Genomic DNA, 22649 nt, shown 5'->3' on the forward strand with positions numbered 1-22649 from the left:
AAAAAAACTGTGGAAGGGGTGCCGACAAATGTGAGAAAGCGGGGCATGAATATATTCTCAGGATGATAGAGAACAATTTACGACATCTGAAAAAAGCAAGCTTGTGCAAGTGTTAAAAGGGTGTTGCTCTCAATTGGCGATCAGACTGCAATTCAAAATGAAGCCTGTTTTACTGCTGATTTTAGTATGCGAGTGTAATAGGAATGTGAAGAAAACATTGATACTCAATTTTTGTGGTTGTTGCCTTACAATTTGTGGAAGTTTTGTTCAATTAACTGTAAATTTCTCCATACATCTTTCAGTATCTTTAAAAGTCACCTATTTAATATCATGCAAATGTTTAATATCATTTTAATGAAATAATCAGTTGGCTAAACTGTCAATGAATCAATTCAGCTCTTTAGTTAGTTAACAGCTGTACAGAGGGAAGGAAGAAATAAAGTATCCGGCTGCCATAGGAGATTTATCATTGTCTGTGATGACCACTCCTGAAGTGGCAGCAGCTGCTCATGCTAACTTTCTCCACTGGTACTGTGCAAAGGGAAGGGACACTGCAGAGCAAAGGAACCTTAGGCCAATGGTAGAGTATCTGCCTTGCATGCAAGATTAAAAGACTAATCGTATATGAATTCTTGTTTCAGATGCCAGGTAGAAAAGGAAGACGGACGTTTCTTTCTTCTTCAGTTCCTCTTCAGACCCTTAGGTTTACCAGTTGGTATATTCCTTCATTTATACATAAGTTCTTTCCTTTATTCAAAAGCTCCCCATGGGTAGTTCTGATATCCCAAAGAGGAATCTATGGAACCTGACTAGCCTGAAGGAGCAGAGAATTTGTTTTTGTCTTTTATAGACAATATTGTTAACTAGAGTACAAACAAAATATTAATTATACTTATCTGAAATAAGAAGGGTCTTGTACCTTTTTGATACTTTGTATGTATACACTAGTTGGTGGATTACATAGTTTATATGGGTGTGTTGACAATTTTTGTAACAAAGAATTTGCATCTATATTAAGTTGTGACTGTATTTTTTGGGTTGTAACTAACATTTGTACAGCAGTGTCTATTTTTTTGCTAACTACCTGGCAGTTGGCAACCCTACCAAAAAACCTCCCGCTGGTGGTGAAGAGGGACCTGGCAACCCTAAACATGTCTCACCAGAGCAGTCATGAAATAAATTGACCCATAGAATGTTTCTGTCACTAGATTAGACGCAGGATGGATTAGTCAGTGTCTACACACACACACACACACACACACACAAACAGAACAGTAAACAAAAGTGGGACGTTCATGTTCAGAGTAAAGGAATGCATGTATAGCAACCATCTACCATGTTACAATAAAATCACAACATAAACCCAGTGTTAACAGCAGTGCATTGCATAAACATACTGCAAATATTCATGCCGTTTAATTTTATCCTTTACAGAATACGCATATGGTACACGCACACACAAGCTGTCCTTCTAGCAAGCCACACGGTTAAGGATGGGTGGCCTGGAAGGCAGCCCACCATTCTCTCCCAAGTATTGGAGAAGTCAGCTAATGACTTGTGGTCAAAGACAGGAGGAGAATGAATCCATGTGCCACTCCATTAATCAGTACGTTGACTCTCCATCCGAATGTATCGACATTCCTTGGCTGGCTCATAATTAGCAGTTAATGGGGCTCAGATCTCCCCTTAGAAATGAAAGTCCATTAACTCCTAAATTGGACTGTTTGTTTGAGGCAAAGATGCCTGCATGCCTCTGTTCAGCCAGCTGGCTCAGACAAAGGAGTGACTGCTGCCATTGCCAGCCTCAGTTCCTGCAACCTTGGGTGGCTGCTGGATGTTGCTGCTGTCCTAGGGTTGCCAACCTCCAGGTGGTTAAAGGGAATTTTCTGCTGCTATTACAACTGATCTCCAGGCAACAGAGATCAGTTTCCCCGGAGAAAATGGCCGCTTTTGCAATTGGACTCTGTGGCATTGAAGTAGGGTTGCCAGGTCCCTTTTTGCAGAGCCTGAGGAGGGCGGGGTTTGAGGAGGGGAGGTACTTCAATACCATAGAATTCAATGGCCAAAGCGACCATTTTCTCCAGGTGATCTGATCTCTATCGACTGGAGATCAGTTGTAATAGCAGCAGATCTCCAGCTATTACCTGGAGGTTGGCAACCCTACATTGAAGTCCCTCTTCTCCCCAAACCCCACCCTCCTCAGACTCCACTCCCAAAATCTCCAAGTATTTCCCAACCCAGAGCTGGCAAGCCTATGCAGTCCTTGTATCTTCTCAGATTTCAGCAATTCTTCCTAAGGGTACCATGAGCCCTGCCCCCTTTTCTCTTTCACCCAAGCAAATGGGTTTATGACAGCATGCCAGGTTTCTCCTCTGTCTGCCCTCTGTTCCTGCCACCACTTGGAACAGTAGCGGGAGGGGGGGAAACCAGTGACATCGCCAACACTGCCACGTCACTTCCGGGGAAAACAGAAGTGATGTCAGGTAGCTCTAGGAATCATTGGAAACCCTATGGTTTTACCATACCATTTCTGGCAATTCTAAGAGCTACCCTATGTCACTTCCTGGTTTTCCCTGGAAGTGAGGTGGCAGCAACATCACAGGCCCCCCAATGTCCCCACCCCCAAACTCTCCTGCTGGTTGCCAGGGCTTCCGTGATATAGTCTTATCATGTAAATGCCACCATTTTGGAGTTTTGTGAGCATATATGCCGGGCTGGCTCTGCGCCGAAAGCAGGACAAAACTAGTGCTGGACGTTTAATTTGTTCATTTAATCCAAACTTTTTTTCGTCTAAGAAACCCTCAAGGCACTAAGAGGAACCCATATATTTAAAAAATGTAACAAAAAACCAAACTCGCCCCTGTGTATGGGAAATGGGCACCCTGCCACATTAATGCCATTCTCTGCCTACCCATAACTGTAGTTTCTTCTCCGACCTTGCCTTGTTTACCCAAAAAGAAGTAAACAATTTGAAGGCAGAAGCCTAAGTGGCGTTTCCATAGAGCTTTGGCAGAGGTTGCTAGAGTGTCCGCATCACTTCTGGGTAAAAATGGAAGTGACATGAGCGTGACATGTGGGTGCACGTGTTGCCCCTCCAGCCCTCAGGTGGTTGGTGGGCAGCCCTGTGGATTGGTGGAATTTTACCCGCCAACACCGGGCACTTGGCAACCCTTTGTGGGTGGGGCTGGGTGGAGGGATTCCTGCACGCTCCTGATTCCACTTCCGGTGTCCTAGCCCTGCTGTGCATGAATTGTGTGGAGCATGCGCCTAGCAGGGCTAGGAGGAAGGCTCCAGCCTCCCTTTCCATGCTGCAAGCCAGATCGGGACCGATCAGGCTTGCAGCATGAAAAGGGAGGTTGGAGCCTTCAAAACCCCTCTGTGTGCATGCTCTGAGAGATCAGAGCGCACGCACAGCAGGACTAGGAGAAAGGCTCCAGCCTTCCTTTCCATGCTGCAAGCCTGATCAGGACTGATCAGGCTTGCAGTTTGGAACGGGAGGCTGGAGCGTTCCCGGTAGCGCACAGGTCGGGTTGCCAATTGCCAGGTAGTAGCAGGGGCGAACGACCTCCACGGTTGCTAACCCAACTTCAGGCTCTCTGCAGACCACCTTTTCTCTGTTACACAAGTGACACAGCTTGTGTGTGTGTTAGGTGCTGTCAAGTTGCTTCCAACTTGGTTCATTGAAAGAGTTGGAGATACTGAGGTTGAAGCCTGGAGGAGAGACACATGGCTGCACTGAAGAGCTACCACAATCATGAGTTAATCATGAGAGAGCCAGCATGGTGTAGTGGTTAAGAGCAGTGGTTCAGAGCGGTGGACTCTAATCTGGAGAACCGGGTTCAATTCCCCATTCCTCCACATGAGCGGCGGACACTAATCTGGTGAACTGGGTTGGTTTCCCTCTCCGAAACATGAAGCCTGCTGGGTGACCTTGGACTAGTCATAGTTCTCTCAGAACTCTCTCAGCCTCACCTACCTCACAGGATATCTGTTGTGGGGAGGGGAAGGGCCTCCAGGTACTACCTTTTTTTTAAAAAAAGGACAAAATTAAAAAGGTGCATATGACGATTTGGATCTACCAGGAGACTGAAATTGATTGCAGACGGAGCAGCAGAGATCTGAAGCCAGAAATGTAGAAAGGTGAAAATGGTCACGCCTCCTGTATGTTCCAATGTGATGTCTGCATGCCCAAGTGCAAAGTGTGCAGACTAGAATAGAAGCACTAAGGCGTGCTAAGCGATACCTCTTTTGTGGAGCATGAATTACGTGACGGACTGGGCACTCTCGAAGGCAACCGTGTGCTTTCAGGAACTGCTCATTTAACCAGCTTTCAAAGAAAGTCTGTTCACTGCGGTACTGTTGGGACAGTTTGGTGTTGCTATGTACCAATGGCAGAACACTGAAAAGTCTTTTCACATTGCTGGGGTGGGTGTGGGCTGAGATTTTCCTTAATGCCAATTCTGTCTTCATTTCCCCAGTCTCCTCGTGCCTGACCTTCAAGTCTGAAAGCAAATGTAATGGAAACATGGCAAACGCCCACCTCTTTTCCCTTCATCATATATATACGTGTATGTAGTCGGATATATATAGAATACTGCTAATAGCTGCAGCCTCAAGAAGAGGAAAAGGCATCTTTGTGCATGTCAAGCATGGGATGGGATTTCTTCTCTATAGCTTCTATTTATTTCTCATCTTTCCTCTGGATGTTTTTCAACTTCCAGCTCATACCAGACCTTCTGTAAAAGCATTTCTAGGCTGCATTTTGGTCTATGGTTATATGCAGGGTTCTGTGTGTTCCACAAACCTCATGACTGCACCATGAGAGCACAGAATTTGGTGTTCTAAAGTCTTTTATGCATGGCTGTTTCACTTGCGGTCTCTCCTTTGACAACTTCAAGTCTTTATTTGGATTATGCATGCCATTTCCAACCGTCAAAGGTTGCCTTGCGCTCCCCCTGCTTTCCCCTGCGTTTTGCCTGTGTTTTCAAATTTGAGATAAAACAGGTCCCTCAAAATGCAGGCAAAATATAAGGAAATGCCAGGGCCCAGGGGAGAGTGAGGCGTCTTCTGATGGTCAGAAATGGCATGCATAATCCAAACAAAGACCTGAAGTCGTCAGAGGGGTGATGGTGAACAGCCATTCATAAAAGACCTAATAGTTTCTGCCCCAAGCCTTTCCCCTCTGCTCTGCATCGTACCTTTACATAAAAAACATAAGAAAGGCCATGCTGGATCAGACCAAGGTCCATCAAGTCCAGCAGTCTATTCACACAGTGGCCAACCAGGTTCCTCTAGGAAGCCCCCAAACAAGACGACTGCAGCAGCACCATCCTGCCTGTGTTCCACCGCACCCAAAATAATAGGCATGCTCCTCTGATACTAGAGAGAATAGGTATGCATCATGACTAGCAGCCATTTTTACTAATTGCCATGAATAGCCTTTGTATCCTGAGTTCTTCTTTACAACACCCCTCCCACCTTCTGTCTGGGATATAAAGACGCAGAGATCTCCATTACTATTCATATCGGATGAAGGGAGCTTTGACACTATATCCCGAAAATCTTGTTAGTCTGTAAAGTGTTCTAATAGATATCTCAGCATTGTGAGAATCTCTGTTTTCATTAGAAATGCACACCCGTTTCTCGGTCTTTTCACTATGCAGTTTAGCATGAAAACATGTTGGCAGAGCCTGGGGAAATTTCAAAAGTGTGTGTGCATTTGTTTGTACCTGTGAACAGGACTTCTGAGGATGAAGTTTTGGGGCTTTTGCGTACTATGTACAGCCATGTCCCATAGCTGGAATAAATAGAAAAAATTATGCAAAACAATTTGCATAATCTAGTTTGGTCATAGAATGTATTTGCTTTCCTAACATCAAATATGAGATACTATGACTCAGAATAGTTTTATCACAGGATATACAGCATTAGCTCTTGAGATAAGGTTTTTTTTTTTTACCATGAACTTAGCTTACCCACAATAAAACAAGAGACACCCATAGAAAATGTGGATCCAAACATAATTTTAACTATTTATTCTCACAATGGAAACTTTTCCAAAATCCTGGTCCCTAGCTGGAAATACCCTCAGACACCACTGCGGTTGCTATTATTTTATTATTATTTATAAATATTGTGTTATTACATGTTATAATTTATAAATTTGTTTAATTTATACCCCACTTTTCCCAGTGGGAACCCTAAGTAGCTTACAAAATTCTCCCCTTCTTCATTTTATCCTCTGAGAAGTAGGTTGGGCTAAAAGTATGTGACTGGCCCAAGGTCAGAAGAGCTTACCTAGGGCCCTGGGGCAGTGTTCTTTGCAACACAGTGAACTTCCATGGCAGAGTGGGAATTCAAACCTGGCTCTCCTAGATTCTGCTCTGACACTTGAACGACTACACAGCTTATATGAGTTGCTTAGCTATCAGCCCCAGAGCATGCACAAGAACATTTGTGAATAACTAGCCACATTTCCCCTCCACCAAAAACGACACACAAAATTCATTACATACGATGACTCCTATACAACTTTTCACATATTTCCCTACTCAAACGTAGGGGTGTGCATTCAAGTATACTGCAGCCAAAACCATACATCAAATTAGCTGTTTCAGGTTGGCTGAGAGATACCTGACATGACCCCAAACACTTCTGAAATTCCAGGAGTAACAAAAATGTATCTCTTGGAATTTCAGGAGGGTTTGGGGTTTGGGGGAGGCACAGACGTAGGAAGGGAAAACAAGGAAGCTAACTAGGAAACAGTTGTTAGTTGGCATTTCTCTTCCCATTAAAAGGAACAGAGACACCAACCAGCAGCTGATGATCAGGTAGACCATGGCTTCACTCACAGTCCTTTAAATTTTAACACAGTGAAAACAGAACTGGACCTGAACTCACCATGCTAGCATCATCCCTGCTGGAAGCTTCTCCCCACCACTGGCATTGGAGGTGGCAGAGTGTGTTCCCACAGTTAGAAAAGGGTGGGTAGGTTGGTAGGCTCCTGGAGTCTCGCAACGCTTATCTGTCACAGCAGAAATTTCCTCCTCCACCACCTTTATAATTGTTTTAATTGGCAACTGAATAGCATTATAAATATATCTAATTTTCAACATGGCGAAATCTGTGGATACTTAAATCTTGAGACTGGGGCCAAGAACAGACAAGGAAGATCTAGTTTTGCAACTCAGACAGAGTTTTCCTGGGGAGAGCTGCCAGGGGGATGGAAGGAGGTAAATCTGAAGCCATGGGTCTCCCTTCTCCTGCTGCCTCTGTGAGCGGATGGGGAGAGATAGGGGGAAATTTTCAAAATCTCATATTTTCAGGACACCCCAAAACACCTCCTCCAAATTCCAAACCAATAATGACATTCCTGAAAACTGTTGCAATAAAAACAGTGCCTTGTTCAAAATCTGAATCCAAAATTAATATTTTTGAGGTGCACACCCCTACTCAGATGTGTTTCAATGTACATGAAATAACTTGTGCTGCCTGAAGCAGGCCGAAGACCTGGGCTGCCCCCATCTTAATGTCAAATATGGCTGCAGGTAACACTTATAGGGTTGCCATCCTCCAGGTATTAGCCGGGAATCTCCTGCCATTACAACTGATCTCCAGGCAACAGAGATAAGTTCACCTGGAGAAAATGGCCCTTTGGCATGAGGATTCAATGGCATTGTACCCCACTGAAATTCCTCCCCTCCCCAAACCCCATTCTCCTAAGGCTCCACCGCCAAAATCTCCAGATATTTCCCAACCAGGAGCTGGCAGTCCTAAACACATACACACTCACATGATGGGTGTCACATGGGCAGTACTCTTACACATTACAGAAGGGAAGGAGGGGGAGAACTCAATGCAGGGATAACTCAGTGCTGCAGATGGCACCCCTCTGGTGGGCAATGCTTAAAAACTGGCTTCCGATTTCTCATTGCTCACAGTATTTGCACACCATTCCTGGAAGAAGTTAAGAATTTAGTGGGGGAGTGCTACCTTTCAAGGATGGATGTCTGTATTTTATTTCAGACGAGGGAGGGAGGGAGGGGGAGCGATTATGCCAAGGCAGATGTTGGCCAATCTGAAAGTAAGATTAACTGTAAACATTAGTGAAACTGGAAAAGGAAAAAGGAATCTAACCATAATCCTTTTTTGAAATTATAAATTAAAGACAGATGATCCTTCCTTTTCTCCCTTCCCTTCAATTTTGTCTGCTATCTTGCCTTATTTTCATTTTGACAATAGAAAACATGCAAGAGCTGAGCCATTTCTTCTGCGTAAAGGGCAGAGGGGCTGAGAGGAAAAGGACGTTTTGCAGTGTTAATAGGGTATGCATCATCTCTTAACAAGCTATTCTTTGTGTGTCTTTGCCACAACAAAGAGTGTGTCAATTCTGATGTTTTCACAGAAAGAATGCAACTTGAGAGATAAAGTGGGTACATGGGTACGTGTTTTGGCAAGATAATACTTCCGAACCTCCGGTGTTTTCCTAGAGGAGGAAACAGATTATTCTTCCTGATGGAAAGGACCTACTAGACAAATTTGAATACATCCAAATGACTCTGATGAACACATGAAGCTGCCTTATGCAGACCATGGCTCTTTCTTAGGTTGGGAAATTCCTGGAGATTTGGGGATGGAGTGTGGGGAGGGTGAGATTTGGGGAGGGGAGAGAGCAAAGTGGGATATAATGCCATAGGTTCTACCCTCCAAAACACCCATTTTATCCAGGGGAATGGAGAGAGCTGGCATGGTGTAGTGGTTAAGAGCAGAGAACCGGGTTTGACTCCTGCATATGTAGATTGCTGGGTGACCTTGGGCTAGTCACAGTTCTCTCTCTCCTAGCCCCACCTACCTCACAAGGTGTCTGTTGTGGGGAGAGGAAGGGAAGGAGATTGTAAGCTGGTTTGAGTCTCCTTAAAAGGTAGAGAAAGTCGGCATATAAAAATCAACTTCTTCTTCTTCTTCTATAGTCTGAGATGTTGTGGGAGATCTCCAGGCCCCATCCATCAGGCAAGATGGAGGCTGTAGTAAGAAGGAGAATTGGGTGAGACTGAGCAGAAAAGCTCAGTTGATCCAACCAGGAGTGTGGTGTAGTGGTTAAGAGTGGCAGACTCTAATCTGGAGAACCAGGTTTGATTCCCCACTCCTCCACTGTTTGTAAAATTATAATGCCCTTTAAAATTGGTGGACTGAAATCATTTTGAGAAAGTTTCCAGGGGTGGGGGTGAGGAATCCCTTAAGCTGCTGCTTAGGCCTCAAAGAACATGATTAACAATTTATGGAAGAAGGCCAAACACTCAGATTCCCATTACTCGTTCTAATGTATAATAAACACATCAGCATTTCCTGAACAGCAACATTTTTAGTCTGAAAACACTATCTACCCTTTATCATTCAGGATGCTCGAAAAACAAATTACTGCATCAAAATGTATCTTATCCCTCTGACAAACGGCACGCGGAGACAAGAAGTCACCTTAAAAGTGCAAAGAGGTAAGATAAGCCCACGATGAAGAGAATTAATTATTTGTCTGTTGTCTGGCCATTATTAAACTTCCTCTATGTTCTTTGAAATAATGAGGGGAAACAATGTACTTGCTTGAAAACCAATTAAGAAGCTCATTTATGTGTGTTTTTTTCCTCTGTATGTTACTCCCGAACTAGGGGGACGTGGTTTCACAGCTATGATATATACCCCCCGCCCCAGTAATTGCTTGAACAGGTATAAAAATATTTGCTACCAAGAATGCCAAGCAGGAGCAGAGCCTGGTCTGATTTGGCTGCTGTCGCCATATTCCTGAAATACCCAGTACAGGTGGGGTCCATGGTGAATGTTTAGGGTTGCCAAACTCCAGGTGTAGGGTTGCCAGCTCCCTCTTTAACACCAGCGGGAGGTTTTTGGGGTGGAGCCTGAGGAGAGTGGGGTTTGGGAAGGGGAGGGACTCCAATGCCATAGAGTCCAATTGCCAAAGTGGCCATTTTCTCCAGGTGAAATGATCTCTATCGGCTGGAGATCAGTTGTAATAGCAGGAGATCTCCAGCTAGTATGTGGAGGTTGGCAACCCTATCCAGGTGGTGGCTGGAGAACTCTCTCTATTACAACTGATCTCCAGGTAACAGAGATTAGTTCACCTTGAGAAAATGGCTGCTTTGGAAGGTGGACTCTATAGCAGTATATGCCAAATGGCAGATATCTGCCTAAGAAAAAATTTCTTCCAATTCCAACAAGATTTTTACATGCAGACATCAAGTACAGCAATGGGCTGCAAGTTTGCCCCTGAGTTAGTTAATTTCTTCATGGAGAGATTAGAAAACACATTCATACTTCAGGAAGAGAATATATACTGCAAACACATTCTTCTATACAAAAGGTATCTTGATGATATTTTTATTATATGGCAAGGCAACACAGAGACACTTTCCAGTTTTACAGAATATATAAACACTATACATAAGACCATCAAATTTGAGGTGACATTTAACAAAAGCAGCATTTATTTTTTGGACCTTGAAGTTAAAAAGGTTGGAAACAGCATTATAACAGATGTTTACAGAAAAACAACTGATGCAAATTCATACCTAGCCTGTGATAGCTTCCATCCATACCACCTAAAGAAAAACCTACCATACTCTCAGCTCCTCATAATTAGAAGGAACTGTAGCCAACACTTAGATTTTATTAGACAAGCCAACATTACTATTAGCCAATTCAGGGAGAGGGGTTACTCATCTAAGATCCTAAAACAAGTTTTTCACAAAGCATCACATACTCCTAGATCCTCCCTACTAATGCCCAAAGCCAATAATAATAATAATGAGAGAATGGTCAAAACTCTAACCTACAACAGCATCTATAACAAACTAAAGAGCATTATACAAAAACATTGGCATGTATTATCTAACATCCCCAGATGCAGCTCTTTTCCCCTCTTTTCATACAAAAGACCCAGAAATCTTCAGGACATTTTAGTGAGTAGCTCATTAAAAGACCAATCCGCTAAAAATAATACCATAGATGGGAAGGGATTGCCACAAGGGAATTTTCCATGTGGCCACTGTGCTGTTTGCCCCTTTTCTATAAAAAGAAACACCTTTCATAATTCCAATGGAGCCAGAACCTTTCACATAAAGGATTTTGTTAATTGTAATTCTAGTGGTATTATTTATGTAGTACAATATTCTTGCAAACTTATGTCGGCATGTCAACAAGACCAATCAAGATGTGCATATGTGAGCACAGGAGCTGCATTAGAACAAGGAAGTTGACAGCACCACTAGTGCAACACTTTTTCTGACCTTCGCTCACACAGAGAAGGATCTCCGCTTCTGGATTGTTGAAAAAGTGCCAGCAAGTTCTCATCTTCAGCAGAGACTTCTAAGGAAAAGAGACCTTTTCTATGGGAACTTTGGCCCCAAAAGGCCTAAATGAAGATATGGACTGGCTATGTCTTTAAGTAATTTTTTCATACTTTATAACATTGGGACCTAACTGTACATATTGTATTATCTGACAATGACTTTATTTGAGGGCACAGGATCAATTGTAATCCAACTTGTCAGAGAGAGACAGGGTGATTGCATCACCCAAGTATAGAGGTGCTGAGTCGTAGCACCTGCTGCAACGAGACTCCTCATAGAGATACAGGGTGATTGCATCATACAACTACCGAAGTGCTTGGTCATAGAGCTTGCATTACCTTCATAACACTATTTAGTGGAGAATAGGATCTCCAGCTAGATACTGCTTCACCAGGTTGATACCTGCACACAAAATATACAAGAGACTTATACTAACCAGGTATGTGTTTAGACATTGTTATATTTAATATATATAGCTAAGCAACTATTTGAATTTGATTAATGATGAATTGAGGGTTCTAATCTGTATAATTATGTTTTACAATATTCCAACAAGAACCCAATATATCAGTTGTTTGAATAATTGAGAATAAACTTTGTAAGTATTTTTAAAACATTTCCAACTAGACCGATGTAATGGGCTTTCAAATAGTTGGTAACTAACCCATTATTGTTCTATCTTTTCAGACAACATATTCACTTGCCTGGTTGGGTTTTAAACTGTTTGTATTTGCCTTTGTTTACATCATTGTATTTCTGTATATGTGTGCAGACTTAAGAAAAGGTTTTAACTAACCACTGATGAAGGCCCTTAGAGGCTGAAACGCGTTTGGGTTTGTGGTTACAGATATCAACCTCAAGATTTGCCATTGTGCTATTTTAATGCTTTTAAAGAATTTTAAATTTTGTATAGCGCGTCTAATAAATTATACTTGCAATATTCTTACATAGACCTACATAAATTTTCCTCTCACCCAACCTCGGGTACCCAGCTTTTGTTTTTAGGTTGGGTTTCATTGCCCTCTTTTTTCTTCCTCCTCTATAGCAGTATACCCCATGAAAGTCCCTCCCCTCTCCAAACCCCGCCCTCCTGAGGCTTCACCCCTAAAATCTCCAGGTATTTCCCAACCTGGAGCTGGCAACCCTTTGAGTGTTCTCTGCCTGTATGATAGGAAACAGGCCAGTCTTCCAGGAACAGAAAAACTTAACTTTTACTACTCCTTAACATAAAGAATGGTAGGGTTACCATTCTTTTACTACTCCTTAAAAGAATGGTAGGGGTACAACTTTTACTACTCCTTAACATACATAGTAGGGTTGCCAGCTCCAGGTTGGGAAATACCTGGAAAATTTGGAGTCTGAGAAGGACGAGGTTTGGAGAGGGGAGGGACTTCAGTGCCAAAGTCCAATTGCCAAAGCGGCCATTTTCTCCAGGTAAACTGATCTCTATCGGCTGGAGATCAGTTGTAATAGCAGGAGATCTGCAGCTATACCTGGTGTAGGGTTGCCAACTGCCGGGTTGTGGCAGGCAATTGCCCACCAATCAACCAGGCTGCCTGCTGACCAGCTGATGGTCAGTGGGCGGAAGCAGAAAGGGAGGAGCGATACCCCCTGTGAGTAGGGTTACCAGGTCCCTCTTCGCCACCGGCGGGAGATTTTTGGGGTGGAGCCTGAGGAGGGTGGGGTTTGGGGAGGGGAGCGGCTTCAATGCCATAGAGTTCAATTACCAAAGCGGCCATTTTTCTCCAGGTGATCTGACCTCTATCGGCTGGAGATCAGTTGCTAACCCACGGTTGCTAACCCAAATTCAGGCTCTCTGCAGACCACCTTTTCTCTGTTACACAAGTGACACAGCTTGTGTGTGTGTTAGGTGCTGTCAAGTTGCTTCCAACTCATAGCGACCCTATGAATCAATGTCCTCCAAAACGTCCTATCTTTAACAGCCTTGCTCTGGTCTTGCTAACTGAGGGCTGCGGCTTCCTTTAGTGAGTCGATCCATCTCTTGTTGGGTCTTCCTCTTTTCCTGCTGCCTTCAACTTTTCCTAGCATGATTATCTTTTCCAGTGTCTCTTGTCTTCTCATAATGTGGCCAAAGTATGATAGCTTCAGTTTAGTCATTAAGTCATTAACAGCCCATTCCTGAAAATGCGGCGTGTGGAGTCGGCGGGGAAGAGGCGCAGTGGCACCTCTTCCTAAGCTGAATCATGCATGCCGCAAAACAAAAAAAAATCCATTTTGCTCCTTTTTTTTGTTTGTTTCACCGGGGCCTTTCACCCCATAGGAAACAGCACCACCATTCCCGGCGCTGGCGGCGAGGGCCAAAATGGGATAGCAAGCCGCCTACCCAGTGGCTCCTCCCCCCTGGAACGCCCCCAGAACGCCCCCCCTGTGCTGGCACGGCCTCTCGATGCCATGGCCTGCGCCACTGAGGGGGGGATGTGCAGTCCCGCAGAGCTCTGCCGCCAGCAGTACTGGCCTCACCGCCAACGTAAGTGCGTTTAAGCACGCGATTACACGCACTTACAAGGTCACTCCTGAAGACTTTCGGCCCAATTTTCAGGAATGGGCTGTTAGTCATCAGACACAGCTTAGACTGGCTGTATATGATCAGCCCCTGTTTTCTTATAGATTTAGCTCCTATCGCCTTCTTTTCTTTTGATCACAAAACCCAATCACCCTGCATGGTAGTATTTACTGAAGAGATACTTGGATGCTGTTCTGAAGTATTCCTTTTCTGCGAACATTTCGGCATAGACTTCATGGACTTTGCAGCCTGGAAGGCAGGAAATTCTTTGCATCGTTGACCTTCATTCATGATTTTAGCAGCTGCTGAAGGCCCCAAGCTTGGTTTGGGAACATGCTCCCTCCATAATGACACTAGATAGCCTTTTTGCTCTCTTTCGGTGGCAGCCATGGTGTTTAGATTGGCTTTCTGCCACTGGATTCTTGCTAGAGGGCTCCGGAGGATCCAAAATAACAAATCTGAGCTACAAACCTCTGAAAGTTTCCTGTACTGCAAGTCTCCTCGACAGAAGAAAATGCATGTCAAACTTAGGGATGCAATTGAATTTCCCTGGTTCAGCTCAAGAATCTCCATTTTGATTCCCCCCCTCCCTTGTGCAAATTGAACCCATCGGATTTTATTTTCTCAGCATTTTCTACTTCCTGACATCAAATGTTTCTTATGTTTCTTATGAACGTTAATACCTTTTTCATGTTTTGTTTTGAATCAGTGGTATATAAATAGCACATAAATGGAATGGAATATCTCAAAAAGTCTTGAAGTACTCTTTGATCTTCCATTACTCTTTGAGAAGCAGGTTCAAGATGTAGCAAAGAGTGCCTTTTCCAGTTACATCTGGTGAAGATTGTCTGCCTTTCTACAGTCAGCCATTCTGATTCATGCTACTGTGGCCTTGAGGCTAGATTACTGCAGTGTGCTGTATGTTGGCCTACTCCAAAGAAAAGTCAGAAGCTTCAACAGATACAAAACACGGATGAGCATTTGCTGGTAGGATCTAGCCACCCATGACTCCTATACTTAAACAATTTCGCTAGTTGCCTTTGGCTTCTGGTTTCCATTCATTGTGTTGGTTGTTACCTTTAAAACCATTACAACCTAGAACCCACATATCTGCAGGAACACCTCTCCTGGCATGGGAGCTGTGGCTCCGTTGTAGAGCAGCTGCTTTGTATGTAAGTTAGGGGTGTGCACTGGAAAAATTATCACTTTAATTCCATAACATAATTTGAGAAAGGGAAGGTGTAGGGGAGGGGCTTTGGCTCAGTGGTACAGCATCTGCTTGGCATGCAGAAGGTCCCAGGTTCAATCCCCGGCATCTCCAGTTAAAGGGACTAGGCAAGTAGGTAATGCGAAAGACTTCTGCCTGAGACCCTGGAGAGCCGCTGCCGGTCTGAGTAGACAATACTGACTTTGATGGACTAAGGGTCTGATTCAGTATAAGGCAGCTTCATGTGTTCATGTGTATTGGTATGAAGAAATATTGGAAATGTTGTATTGTGAAGACTCATCGGGTTCCATTCCTGTTTTCATTAAGTCTTTGCTTCAGGAGTTGGGATAGATCAATGGGTTATGAGATTCTTATCTTTCTGGATGTGAACCATCTCCCCAATGATGGGAGCCTGACCCGGTTTGTCTGTGGCCAAAGAGCACAGTCAGCTAAGTAGGTTTGTCCATGGCCCCACATGAATGTCTGCAAGAATCCTGAATATCAGGATCAGCAGTACTTCACACCTGGTTCAGCTGGGGTTGCCAACTTCCAGGTGGTACCTGGAGGTCTGCTATTACAACTGATCTCCAGGTGATCAAGATCAGTTCCTGTGAAGAAAATGGCTGCTTTGGAGGGTGGACTCTATGGCATTATACCCTGCTGAGGACCCTCCTCTCTCCAAACGCCACCCTCCCCTGGCTCCGTCCCCAAAATCCCCAGGTATTTTCCAAACCAGAGCTGGCAACCCTAGAGAGGAAGAGGAGCTTGCTGAAGGGGCAGGGATGGGCCACGTGACCCTATAGAGGAGAAGAGACAGTGAAGAAACATCAGGAAGCATGACCAGATGGCCAAGAGTAACACGCTTAGAGCTTATTGCATTAGGGGCTGAGGGAATAGCCAACCTCAGCCTCAAAATACAGAAGAAAGGGAGATTACTCCAGAGAGAAGGGGGAGAAAGAAGTGAGCAGATAAGCCTTAGGAATTTCATTCCCCTGTCAGCCAAGAGAAAGACACGGCATTGACTTGCTGCTTTCTGACACCCCCCCCCCTTTGTCCTCCACTCTCAACATTTGACAATCCCCTCCAGCTCCTGCTCACAGCCAGTGTTTCTCAAACTTACTGACAGACAGACTACTGGGACACAGAAGGGTATTTCATGCCCGTAGGCTTCTTAGTAGTTCTGGTATGCGGTGACTTGAGAGCCTGCATCAAATATAAACCCTTATTGCAAGCAGCTGTACCCTGGGACAAAAGGCTACGCAAGAGCCATTCCAGATAATGAGACTCAACAACCAATAATCTGTTTTTCAAATAACTTCTGTTCCCTGGCTGGCTGTGAGTCATTTTTCTTAGGGGTGAAAAGTTGCCTTTTGGTTACGATATTTGAGTGATGGTATCCAAAGGGGGGGATTATTTCTCTAATCCCCTTTTCTCTGTAGATGTGACCGAGCTGTTGGTACTGGAAGAAATATGGGAAGTGTGGCTGATAGAAAAGGTTAGGACTGAAGAGTCAGCTATCTTGGGTTGGTTTTGGTTTCGACTGGCTATACAATAAGCTCCCAAGCTTTATCTAATTATTTCATTTAAAACATTCCTATCCTGTCAGCGTGGTGTAGTGGTTAAGAGCAGTGGTTTGCAGTGGTGGACTCTGATCTGGAGAACCGGGTTCGATTCCCCACTCCTCCACATGAGCGGCGGACGCTAATCTGGTGAACCACTTCTACACATGAAACCAGCTGGGTGACCTTGGGCTAGGCACACTCTCTAAGCCCCACCTACCTCACAGGGTGTCTGTTGTGGGGAGGGGAAGGGAAGGTGATTGTAAAGCAGTTTGATTCTTAAGTGATAGAGAAAGTCAGAATATAAAAACCAACTCTTCCTCTTCCCCTTCTCCTTCTCCTTCTCCTTCTTCTCCTTCTTGCCTTAGACTTAAAGTGGCTTGTTTAGTCCTTCAGCCACTTGGAATATCAGAGCGTTTCCCTGCAAGATATACAGGACTACAAAGTGCATTCTTTCCAGAGGTATAAATTCAACTGGTAAGTAACCAGATAAATCCATCCGCTTGTATTTGTAAAGTGCTGTCAAGTCACAGCTTATTTATGGCGACCTCGTAGGGTTTTCAAGGCAAGAGAGGTTCGGAGGTGGTTTGCCATTGCCTGCCTCCACGTGGGCTGAGAGAGTTCTGAGAGAACTGTGACTGGCCCAAGGTAACTCAGCAGTCTTCATGTGGAGGAGTGGGGGATCGAACCTGTTTCTCCAGATTAGAGTCCGCCGCTCTTAACCACTATACCACACTGGCTCTCTTAAATCCACTTACCTTCATGTAATGGTCTTTCAGGCACTGCCGGTGGTTGCTTTTCTGCCACACCGGGCATGCCTGAGAATTGTCCATTTCTGCAAGGGACAGTCTTATGCAACTCTTGACTTGCATCTTCTTCTGGCAACACCACGTCGTGCCACATGTGAACCTAGAAGTGTGCAGGGGTGACTCAGCCTTCCCACCATTCCCACCTCTGCTTGCATAATAAAAGAAAAGCCAAGATGGCCAAGGAAGATGGTTGAATTAGGGATACTTGCAACATTATCTTTGTTTAAATTCAGAGTTACCTGGCCTTGTTTCTGAAGTGGAAGGGATGCAGTAGGAATGCTCCAGTGTTTCACAGTAGTCAAACAATTAACATCAGCAAGTAAATCATGCTTAAGATTATTCATAGTCATGTTTTAAGTCTGAAGTGCAGTAGATTTAGATCTTTGTTATTCTGTTCTGTGAAGCCTGCCCACCTTGAGGACCTTCTGGTGAGCAGGTGGTCCATAAATACAGTAAAATGAATCATTTGGACTTGACTTAACAGGCAAAGGAGTTGAGATTTTCCAAGGTCTGCCTGACATAAGAGGAGCAAATCTGCACTAGCCTGTGATTGATTAGCTTCAGCTGTGGCGTGTCCATCATTCCACAAGAAACCGGCATATGGAGAGTAGGAAGAAGTCACATGGCCGGGTTAACTTGGGAAATCTCTTTCTTTCTTCTTGCTGCTGATGTGCGTCCCATTGGTTCCAGTATGGGTGGCTTGTTTTTTGGGAATTTGATCAAAGCAACTCTGTTTCTTTGCAAAGTTTCAGCCCACAATGAGAACAGCAGCAAATACAATACAATGTGCAAACACATCAAAGTACATCTGATACTAGAGGAAGATAACCCACAAGGCATCTTCTAAAATGCTTGTTATTCAGATTTCCTCCCCGGATCTTAGAGTTCCAAATCTTCTGGTCTTGTTGCAGAACTGATGCACTTTGTCCCATTCTTTTAAAAATCCATTAGATGGGCAAACAAACAAGACTATTTTTTTCTTTTTTGCAGAGTTTTATCAATGTGCACAGATGTGCCAGCAACAGAGTAGTAGTAGTAGGAGAGTTGGTTTTTATATGCCAACTTTCTCTCTCACTTAAGGAAGAATCAAACCAGCTTCCCTTCCCCTCCACACAATCACCTTCCCTTCCCCTCCACACAACAGACACCTTGTGAGGTAGGTGGGGCTGAGAGAGCTCTAAGAGAATTGTGAGTAGCCCAAGGTCACCCAGCTGGCTTCATGTGTAGGAGTAGGGAAACCAACCCAGTTCACCAGATTAGAGACTGACACTCATGTGGAGGAGTGGGGAATCAAACCCACTTCTCCAGATCAGTCCACCACTCCAAACCACCACTCTTAACTACTACACCATGCTGGGAAGGTGGATATGTACTGAATGTCGCAGCAAAACTGTGCATGCTCTGATTCCAGAGTTAATTTTTAAAATCCTCCCAAATATTTAGAAAGAGGAGGCTTTTTAACCTTTTGGCTTTTGTTAAAAGCCACTGAAATCTGTTGAGACATCCCTGATAAATGACTTTCTTGGGCTTTCCAAACCAATGAATGATGACTGTGCTTTTGTGTCTATGCACCGGACAGATCACAGCATGGATCTCTATTCCTGACCGTCTGGCAAGCAGTTTGGGCATAAGGACAGCATGCCAAGGTTCTATCTATGGTAGGTCACATCAAAATATTAAAGAAGGATCTTTGGAGGGAAATCTGAGAAATCTACCACAGGCATCTAAAAGATGCCTTGGAAGTATGTTTTTATAAACAAATGCCAGCACTATTCAACATTTTCCAGATATGCCAATACTCCAAAAATGGTCTATATTTAGCTATACTAAAAGGCAACAGAGGAACTGAAGCATTCTTAGATTTCCTTCTAAAAATCCATTACTTACAATTTATGCATTCTTAAGACCACAATGCCCATGGTGCAATGTGATGATGAGTTAAAATATTTGCATGGGAATGAGATATGTGTTTATGCAGCTTTAAAGTGAATAACTTCATGATTCATTTACTTAGATCCCATGGAGGATGTCTGCAGACAAAAAGGAGATCCTGAAATGCAGCCCAAAATGTCCCCCCCCCGAAACGCTGCTTCTGGGAGACAGGGGGGTCTGAGGCCTACATCAGGAGGAAGAAATCAGTGGGGGCGGGAATCATTTCATCTGTGGAAATGCTCTGAGGGATCTAAGTCATTGTGAGTGAAAATGTGCAAGAACATATACTAGGGGTGCTGGGGGGGGTAGGCTTGCCAAACCAAGGTTGGGAAATTTGGGGATGGAGCCTGGGGAGGAAAAGGACATCAATGGGACACAATACCATAGAGTCCACCCTCCAAAACATCCATTTCCTTCAGGCTAACTAGGGTTGTGGGGGGGGGGGAAATTGGGTGACTTTGAGTTCGGGATTTTTCGGCCTGATTTTTCCCAGTAAACCTGAAATAAGCGGAATACCCATACCAGCGAATATGGGTATTCAGCTTATTTTCAGGTTTCCCGAAAAATTCAGGCCCGTTATAGTCAATGGGGATTTTTTGAAGCTCCTGGGGAGGCGTTTTTGGAGGTAGAGTCCCCAAATTTGCAGTGTGGCTGCAAGGGAATTTCCTTCGATGGTCACCAAAGTTTGGTAAACTTGGACAGGGGGTCCAATTTTATGGGCCTGCAAAGGGGTTGCCCCAGTCTCCCCAGCATTTGCGAGTCGAGCTGTCCATCAGGTTCAAAAGTTCAGCGTTGCCAAGGACTGGCGGAAAGAGGCGATTCAGGCTTGTGTCTCAAAGTCTGGGGTCTGCCTTCGTTTCTGGGTCGCTTTGCATGACATCCATGCAAATGAGCTTCCAAACGGAGGAGAAAGGTTTAAATGCAAGAGAAATAAGGCACAGAAAACATTCCTTTTGGTGGCAAATGACATCCTGTGAGCAGTCTGCTCATCTCTTGCCTTGAAAATCTCATGGTCCTGGGGTCACCATGAATCGGTTGTGACTTGATGGGTGTAACTCTGCTTAAGCTTCACTGCCAATACTGTAAACATGGGCTAGGTTGGACTCTTGCCTTCGAGAAGCTGCCAGCACATGCGGTGCACGTCGCTCAATCAGCCTTGGCAATGTCATGTAAACAGGCAAGATGGTTCCTGGGCCAAGAGCTACTTTGGAAACACCCTCTGTGAATAAGCCTTCAGTTTCTCAGGGCTGCTTGGCTACTCCCCTTTGTCATGTGGCCTGTGGTTCCATTTGGAGGGTCCTGAATGAGGTGTGTACATTTTAATGAAGGGAAATACTGTATGAAGTTATAATGTCTAAAAATGTAATGAAAGAGACACTTCTGTTTGCACTCTGCTAGTGGAAATACAACAGGGATGCATCTGTGTCCTCAGCAAGCCATGGAATGTTAATGCAGAGTATTCCATATCACACCCATAAGACACCCCTTTGAAGAAACATTACATTAAAACTAGGGATGCTACTGGAAATTGCAACCCCATCATTCAATGCAATGCTGAATTTCTCCCAGTAACTTTATTCAATTTTAATGGTTTGTTGCATTATATAAATGGTCTATAGGGTGTGCAACATACACAAATTGTCAAAAAGAATGTAAAAATAGCATAAAAAACAAGCACATTGGAAATACCAGAAACAAAAAGAGTTCAAAATAAGCAAGAACATAGGAAAATGAAAAGAAATAAGGACATATACACAAACTAGGACATATTCATACATCCCAAAACTTTATTATTTATGGATGGATGGGCCTAAAACATGGGAAACACATTCTCAGAGCACTTGAGCCTAGAATAGACACAATCCATATCACACCCAAAGTTATGCACAGCCAGTGTGTGTAATGGTTAGTAGGGGTGTGCATTTAGCTAAAGCCGAACTGAGCCCCCCCGCCAATACCTTTTCAGTATTGGGGGAGGGTTGCTGGTAAAAAATAGCAGCAATTAAAGAGAGCTGAAAAAGCAGATCCCAAATAATGGCAATTTTGAGGGGCATTATTTGGGGCTGCTTTGGCCCCACCACCATTTTTTCTCCTTCCTCCTTACTTACCACATGGACGTCAGAGAGGGCAGGTGGCGTAGAACTGAATGCTGGGCTCCATAGTGTCCAGGAAATTTTCAGTTATTAAAAAAAAAATCCATTATATTCGGCTTTTCAGATTTTCTGAAAATTCCCAGGCTTATTAAACCCAAACCCAAAAAATACTGGGGGGGGGGAGGTACACAGCCCTAGTGGTTAGAGTGTTGGGCAAGGATCTGAGAGACTATGCCATGGAAGCTTGCTGGATGACCCTGGGCCAGTCACACAGTCTCAGCTTCACCTACCCTCCTAGGGTTGTTGTGAGGATAAAATGGAGGTGAGAATGACATAAGCCACTTGGGTGCCCATTGGAGAGAAAGCTGGGGTGAAAATGAAGTAAATAATTTAAGTCGTGAATTCAGCACGAAAGAACGTATTTCTGTCCCATTGAAATCAACGAAATTTAGATGTGGTTGACTTTGGCTGGACCAGGCCAATTCTTTGGACTACATGCTTTGTGAATAAAGATTGAATTTCCAAGTGATCTTGGCTAACAATCTTTTCCAATGTGTCTGCTTTGTAATTAAATCTTTGTTTTACAAGAATGCTTGTTATGGTGAAGGATTTCCATCTGCACACCTTCTACACGGGCTTGACCTGACTGGCAAATGTCTCATTCGGTGTTCTCTGTAAAACAAATTGCCGCCTCAAAGCACAGAACACTCTTTCAACAAGTGTGCCCCATTCCCTTGTGTGTGCATCCAAGAAATTTTAATATGTCATTCCAAAGCATAGCCTTTTCCATGAAGACCTACGCATGCACGTGCATAATAGAGTACAGCCCAAGAGAGCAAGGGTTTAATAGGATTCTTTACTATAGCTACTTGTATCTGTTGACACAGGGAAATTCCAACTGGCCCATACGCTGAATGGAATGGAGCTGCAAAAATGTAATGATATTTATTTCCACAGCTGCCAGCAAGCTCACATGCGTCATGAGTCATTCCAGATGTGGGATATAAAGCCCAACTCGCCTGTGCAAATGAATTCCTGATCCCAAAGAGAATTGGTTTCGAGTGAGGTGCTACTACTTTGATAACAAATTGCCCTCGGGAAAGCCAGCGCGATCTCCCACCAAGGAAACAAACGAGGATAAAAAAATTAGTCCGCTGTTCCAAATATA

This window comes from Euleptes europaea, chromosome 3 (assembly GCF_029931775.1).
Source record: "Euleptes europaea isolate rEulEur1 chromosome 3, rEulEur1.hap1, whole genome shotgun sequence".
Taxonomy (NCBI): domain Eukaryota; kingdom Metazoa; phylum Chordata; class Lepidosauria; order Squamata; family Sphaerodactylidae; genus Euleptes; species Euleptes europaea.